Source organism: Belonocnema kinseyi, chromosome 10 (assembly GCF_010883055.1).
Source record: "Belonocnema kinseyi isolate 2016_QV_RU_SX_M_011 chromosome 10, B_treatae_v1, whole genome shotgun sequence".
NCBI lineage: Eukaryota > Metazoa > Arthropoda > Insecta > Hymenoptera > Cynipidae > Belonocnema > Belonocnema kinseyi.
The window spans coordinates 102240419-102248535 of NC_046666.1; positions in this window are offsets into that span (position 1 = coordinate 102240419).

Consider the following 8117-nt stretch of genomic DNA (forward strand, 5'->3'; position numbering starts at 1 on the left):
GGGTGACGTTGATGCCAACACTGTATAAAGTATATGTAACTATTTTGTAGGAGAGATTGAAGATAGAAGTTGGAGAAAAAAAGATCGAGTCACCGAATCAGGCAGGGTTTAGAAAAGGAATGGGGGTAATGGACAACATATATGTTCTGAACTATCTAGTAAATAAGAGAACTAAAAGGGAAAAAGGGGCAATGATAGTAATGTTCGTCGACTTCAAGGCGGCGTTTGACTCATTAGACCGAGGAGAAATAGAAAAAGTTATGATGAAAAAGGGGATAAGAGAGGGATTAATAAAGAGAGTATCAGAAATTTTTAGAGAGACGAAAAGCAAGGTAAGGGTAGGAGAGCAAGTAGGAGATAGTTTCTGGTTGGTAAGAGGTGTGAGTCAAGGGTGTCCTCTGAGTCCACTTTTATATAATTTATTAATATCAGACTTGGAAGAAGAAGTGAGGAGAAAGGGTTGGGGAGGAGTTAGGATAGGGAAGGGAAAGATATATGCACTGGCATACGCAGACGATATAGTGTTGATGGCAGAGGATGAAGAAGGGATGGCGGGATTAATTACAGGATTAGAGAAATACTTAGATGGAAAAAAGCTGAATGTAACTGCAGAAAAGAGAAAGATAATGTGGTTTAGAAAAGGAAGAAAGAATGGACAGGGAGATGGAAAGGAATAAAGTTAGAAGAAGTCAAAGAGTATAAATATTTGGGATATATCTTGCAAACGAATGGAGATCATACAGCTCATGTAAGAGAAAGGATAAAAAAAGCAGCAGGGGTAATGAAACAGGTATGGGGAATAGGAGAAAGGAGGTTCAAAAAAAATTGGAGAAGGAGAATGTGGTCATTTGATACGCTGGTATGGCCGGTATTAGGTTATGGAGCAGAGATATGGGGATGGAAAGAAAGGAAAGATATTGATAGTTTACAAGAAAGGTATATAAGGTGGACACTAAGGGCAGACTGGAGGACGCCAGGATATATGGTGAGAGAAGAAGCGCAAAGTGATAAGTTAAGTATTAGAGCGGGAAAGAGGGCATGGAAATTTGAGACGATGCTGAGGGAGGGAAAGGAAGGGCAGTTGGCGAGAAAGTGTTTGATGGAGGTAGAAGAGAGGAGAGGGAGGGCGATCGAATTAACGAGGTGGGAAGAAGAAAGGATGTAGTTCTTTAATGATAGAGAAATAGAAGATGGGACTGGAGTAAACTATAAAGAATTGGAAAAAAGGGAGAGGGAAGGACAATTAATAGAAAGATGGGGGCGATTGAGGAATCAAAATAAAATAGATGGTATAAGATGATAAAAAAGAAGGGTGTGCGAAAGTATTTAGAAAAGAGATGGGGAGAGAGAAGGTGGACCAGAATAGCAAGATTTAGACTGGGAAACGAGGTAAGGGAGGGGATGCACTGGGAAAAAGAAGAGAACAGAAAGTGTGGAATATGTGAATGGGAGGAGGAAACATGGGAGCATGTATGGGAAGGATGCACGAGAGGAATGGAAGATAAAGGAAGCTGGCAAGAAAATGTGGTTAAGATTCTAGGTGAAGATGGATTAGGAGAAGAATGGATGAAGTAGTTGAAGGGTGCTAGAGGAGCGAATGAGGGAGAATGAAAGAATGCACGTGAAAATGGTAAATGAAGGTATAAAAAAGTGAAAGATAAAGGAAACGGAAGTCGCTTAAATTAGAAGCGTGAAAATGGTAAGTAATGGTAAATTAAAGGTTAAGTAGACTAAGATGTGTTTGCGTTCTCATGCTCTCTCTCTCTCTCTCTCTCTCTTGCACTCTCGCTGTCGTTCGCTCACTCACTCGCTTGCTAATAAGTCCTAAATTGCGCTATCGCAAGAAATAGATATAAGACTTTATGTAAATAGTTGCAAATAATTGTATATGTAGAAAGGATAAGATTGTAAAAAAATAAAGATTTAAACGGAAAGATTGTAAGGAATGGAAGTCATGCAAACCCTTAGGGGACATATTATGAATAAAAAAGGTGAAAAGTGTGGGAAGAGGGGATTGGTCAAGGGAAGAAAAAGAACAGTTTAGAGAAATGGTCAGAAATATCAAAATGGGTGAGGGAAATGTGGACAAGGAGATGGAAAAATGAAAGGAGAAATAAAAAGAGGATTAGAGTGCAGAAACAAAAATAAAGTTAGCAAATTGAGAATAGAAGTAGATGGGATGAAGACTGTAAAAAGAAAAAAAGGAGGTCAAAAAGGAATTGGGAAATTGGGGAAAAGAAAAGGTAATGGGTAAGAATATAGGAAAAAAAGGAAGAGTATACTGAGTTGGGTGATCAAAAGAGAGAGGAAGAGAATAAAATGTTTGAGGAAGAGGCGGATAAGGCTAGGACGGAAGAAGAGGTATCGAAGGTAAAAAATAGAGAAAGAAAAAGAGTAAACCAAGATATTAAAATGGTAGAATGGAAGAAATATTGTTGGGAATGGGCATGGATATTGTGTAATCGAGTATGGAGAGGGGAGGGGCCGGCCAGAGTTATGGAAAGAAGGAGTAGTTATAGCAATAGTGAAAAAAGTCAAAGGAGAGGAGGTTTAAGATTATAGGGATGTGACGCTGATGCCAGCACTGTATTAAGTATATGTAACTGTATTGTCGGAGAGATTGAAGATAGATGTTGAGGAAAGAGATAGAGCTACTGAATTAGACCGAGTTTAGAAAAGGAATGGGGATAATGGACAACATATATGTTCTAAACTATTTAGTAAATAAGAGGATTGAAACGGAAAAGGGAGCAATAATAGCAATTTTCGTGGATTTAAAGGCGGCGTTTGACTCATTAGATCGATGCAAAATAAAAAAAGTTACGGTAAAAAAGGGGATAAGAGGGGCATTAATAAATGGAGTATCGGAAATTTCTAGAGAGAAAAAAGCAGGATAAAAGTAGGAGAGCAAGTAGGAGATAGCTTCTGGTTAGTGAGAGATGTGAGGCAAGGATCTCAAGCCCACTTTTATTTATTATACTACTATCGGACTGGGAAGAAGAAATGAAGAGAAAAGGTTGGGAAATGAAAGGAAGAATGGACGGGGAGATAAAAGGGAATAAAGTTAGAAAAAGTAAAAGTGTTTAAATATTTGAGGTATATCTTGCAAACGAATGGAGATCATAGAGCTCATATATGAGGAAGGATAAAAAAGCAGCAGGGGTAATCAAACATATATGGAGAATAGGAAAAAGAAGTTAAAAAAAATATTGGAGAAGGAGAATGTGGTTATTTAATACACTGTTATGGCCGGTATCAGGTTATGGAGCAGAGATATGGAGATGGAAAGAAAGGAGAAAGAAAAGAAAAGAGGGCATGGCAATTTTAGACGAAGCTGTGGGAGGAAAGGGGAGGAGTGTTGGTAAGAAAGTGTTTGATGGAGCTAGAAGAGAGGAGACGGAGGGCGATCGAATTAACGCGGTAGAAAGAAAATAGAAGGGAGTTCTTTAATGCTAGAGAAATAGAAGACGGCATCGGAGTGAACTATGAAGAATTGAAAAAAGGCGAGGGAAAAACAATTAATAGAAAGATGGGGGATGATTCAGGAATTAAAATACAATAAATGGTATAAGATGATGAAAAAGGAAGGAGTACTAAAGTATTCAGAAAAGGAATGGAGAGAGAGCAGGTGGACCAGAATAGCAAGATTTAGATTGAGAAACGAGGTAAGGGAGGGATGTATTGGGAAAATGAAGAAAACAGAAAGTGTAGAATGTCTTAATGGGAGGAGGAAACATGGAAGCATGCTTTGGAAGGTGGCAGAAGAAGAATGGGAGACAAAGGAATCTGACAAGAAAATGGGGTTAAGATTCTAGAAGAGGATACATTAATAGAAGAATGGATGAAGGAGTTGGAGGGTGCTAGAGGAACGAATAAGAGAGAATGAAAGAATGCATGTGAAAAACGGCAACTGGAGGTAAAAAAAGAGAAAGAAAAAGAAAACGGAAGTCGCTTAGATTAGAAGCGTAAAGATTGTAAGTAGTGGTAATGTAAAAGTAAAGTATACTAAGATGCGTTTGCGTTCTCATGCTCTCAGGCATACTCTACAAGGAGTTTTGAGACCTATCATTTATGCGGATGCTACATTTAGCTACTGAAAAAACGAGAAAAGTCCGGGTTTCCCAGGTCGTACTTTAACAATCCTTGGAGACGTTTCGACAATAAGCATCCGGCGGTATCTAATTATTATTATTAACCACGAAAACCATAGTACTCCATAGCATTCACCAGGTCACTGAAACACACTCTGCGAGTAGATTTGAGACCCGACGTTTATGCGGATGCTAAAACGAGCTTCCGTGGCAGCGAGAAATGTCCGGGTTTCCCAGTTGGTTTACCTGAATGAATTTTAACATTCTTCTAAAACATGTCGACATTAACCATTCCCGAGGTATCGAAAGGTCATAATTATGAGAACCACGAGAACTCTAGTACTCCAGAGCATTCATCACATCACTGAAACATACTCTTTAAGTAGTTTTGAGATCCAGCTTTTATGCGGATGCTAAAACGAGCTTCTGAGAGAAAGAGAAAAGACCGGGTTTTCCGGATGGTTTCCTAGGTTGAATTTTAACATTCTTCGGAGACATTTCGACATTAACCATCCGGAGGTATCCAAAGGTCATAATTATGAGGACCACGACAAACTTAGTGCTCCAGAGCACTGACTAGGTCACTCAAACATAATCTTCGAGGAGTTTGGAGACCCAGCGTTTATACGAATGCTAAGACGAGCTTCTGAAAGAGGGAGAAAAGTCCAGGTTTCTCAGGTGGTTTACCAGGTTGAATTTTAACATTCTTCGGAGTCATTTCTACGTTAAGCATCCGGAGGTATCTAAAGGTCATAATTATGAGGACCACGACAACCCTAGTACTCTAAGGCATTCACCCGGTTACTCAAACATACGAGTACTCTTCGAGGTTTTTTGAGACCTAATTTTTAAGGGGAAGCTAAAACGAGCTGCTGAAAAAGCAAGGAAAGGCCGGGTATTCCAGGTCGATTTCTAACTTTCATCGGTGGGTTACGAAGTCGAATTTTAACATTTTTCAAAGACATTTCGACACGAACTATCCGGAGGTTTCTAAAGGTCATAATTAGTATTATTAAACACGACAACCATAGTACTCCAGAGCATCCACCAGGTCACTTAAACATACTCTTTGAGTAGTTTTGAGACCCAGCGTTTATGCGGATGCTTAAACGAGCTTTCGTAGCAGCGAGTAACGTCCGGGTTTCCTAGGTGGTTTACCAGGTCGAATTTTACATTCTTCTAAGGCATGTCAACATTGACCTTCTGGAGGTATCTATAGATGATAATTAAGAGAATCGCGAAAGCCCTAGCACTCTAGAGCACTCACCAGGTCATTGAAACATACTCTTTAAGTAGTTTTGAGACCCAGAGCTTATGCGGAACCTAAAACGAGTTTATGAATAGCGAGAAAATTGCGGATTTCCCAGGTGGTTTACCAGGTCGTATTTCAACATTCTTTGTAGACATGCCTACATTAACCATCCTGAGTTATCTAAAGGTCATGATTATCAGAACCACGTCAACCCCAATACTCCGCAGCATTGACAATGTCACTCAAACATACTCTTTGCGGAGTTTCCAGACCTAGCGTATATGCGGATGCTAAAATGAGCTTTTCTGAAAAACCGAGAAAAATCCGGGTTTCCGAGGCGGATCATAATTATGAGAACTACGACAAACTTAATGCTCCAGAGCATTAACCAGGTCACTCAAACATAAACTTCGAGGAATTCGGAGACCCAGAGCTTATGCGGATGCTAAAACGAGCTTATGAAAAAGCGAGAAAAGGCCGGGTCTCCCAGGTGGTTTACCAGGTCGCATTTTAATGATTTTCGGAGACATTTCGACATTAACCAACCGGAGGTATATAAAGGTCATAAATATGAGCACCACGACAAACCTAGTACTCCAGAGCATCCACCCTGTCACTAAAACATACTTTTCTAGTAGCTTTGAGACACAGCGTTTAAGCGGTTGTTAAAACGAACTTCCATAGCAGCGAGAAATGTTCGGTTTTCCCAGTTGGTTTAGCAGGTCGAATTTTAAGATTCTTCGGAGAGATTCAATGTTAAAAATTAGTTAAAATAAAAATCCTTCTGCACAGGAGGCTCCAATTTAGTAACAATTTTTAAAGAGATATTTGCGGACTATTCTCTACATCCTTATAAGCACAGATTGATTATTTATTCTTAGATATAGAATAATGCATTCAGAGAGATTCAATGATAAAAGTCAATTAAAATAGAAATTTTTCTTCAAAGCAGACGGCGAATTTATTAACAATTTTTCCATGAGAAATTTGGGAATGATTTTCTACCTTATTATTCGCAAAGATTCATTATTCTTATATATGGAGATAGTGCACTTAAAGAGATTCAATTTTTTTAATTTATTTAATTAGAGATTATTCTTCAAAGCAGATGTCGAATAAAGTAACAATTTCTTCAGTAGTAATTTGCAAACTATTTGCTATGTCTCTATTCGCAAAGATGCATTATTATTAGATATCGAGATAGAGCACTACAGAGATTCAATATTATAATAACAATAATGACAACAAATAACAATAATTCGCATTTAGTATAAGTTTTTGTAGGAAAAATTTGCAAACTATTTTCAACATCCTTTTTCGAAAAGTTTCATTATTCTTAGATATCGAGATAGTGCGCTCGGTGAGATTCAATATTATAAATGAATTAAAACAAAAATTATTCTTTAAAGCAGACGTCAAATATAGGAAAAATGGTTTCAGGAGAAATTCGCAAACTGTTTTCTACGCCCTTATTCGCAAAAATTCATTATTATTAGATATGGAGATAGAGCATTCGGAGGGATTCAATATTAAAAAATGATAGGTATAGAAATTATTCTTCATAGCAAGCACGAATTTAATAACCATTTTTGCAGGAGGAATTTGCAGGATATTTTCTACGCCCTTATAAATAAAGATTCAATATTCTTAGATGTAGATATTGTGCACTTGGAGAGATTCAATGTTAAAAATTAATTAAATCAAAAATTAGTCTACATAGCAGGCGTAGAATTTAGTAACAATTTTTGCAGGACAAATTTGCAGGCTTTTTTTTACGTCCTCATAAGCAAGGATTCAATATTCTTAGATATAGATATAGTGCAATTGGAGAGATTAAATGTTAAATATTAATTATAATAGAAATTATTATACAAAGCAGATGTCGAATTTAGTAACCATTTTTTCAGGAGAAATTTGCAAACTATTTTCTACGCCCTTATTCGCAAAGATTAATTATTATTAGACATCGAGACAGAGTACTCAGAGGGATTCAATATTAAAAAGTGATAGAAATAGAAATTATTCTTCATAGCAGGCGTCGAATGTAGCAACGTTTTTTGCAGGAAGAATTTGCAGGCTATTTTCTACGTCCTTACTAGACAGTCTGATAAGTCCCTGAAAAATGAAACACGGAGACGTTTTTTTTGGCCAAAGTCGGTTTTATTTTTCAACATACTCTCCTTTTAGGTCGACACAGCGAGTCCAACGATTTTCTAACTTTTTGATACCGTCCAAAAAGTACTCAGTTTCAGCTATGAGCTCCTCATTTGAGTAAAAACGCTTAGCGGTGAGCCATCTCTTCAGGTTAGGGAACAAGTAATAGTCGCTGGGGGCCAGGTCTGGTGAATACGGTGGCTGAGGAACCAATTCGAAGCCGATTTCATGCAATTTTGCTTGTGCAACTAAGCATGAATGAACAGGCGCATTGTCGTGATGATAAAGCGGTTTTTTCTTCTTCAAATGCGGTAGTTTTTCGGCGATTTCGATTTTCAATTGGTCCAATAATGATGAATAGCATGCTTTGGTTATGGTTTTACCTTTTTCAAGATAGTCCACGAATATTATGCCATGTGCATCCCAAAATACGGAGGCCATAACCTTTCCGACCCTTTGTTCCGTTTTTGGACGCTTCGGGGCACTTTGGCCCGGTGGAACCCACTGTTTTGTCTGTTGCGTGGACTCAGGAGTGTAGTAGTGGATCCAGGTTTCATCCATGGTTATGAATCGGCGCAAAAACTCGGTCGGCTTACGCGAAAATAATGCCAAATTCTGCT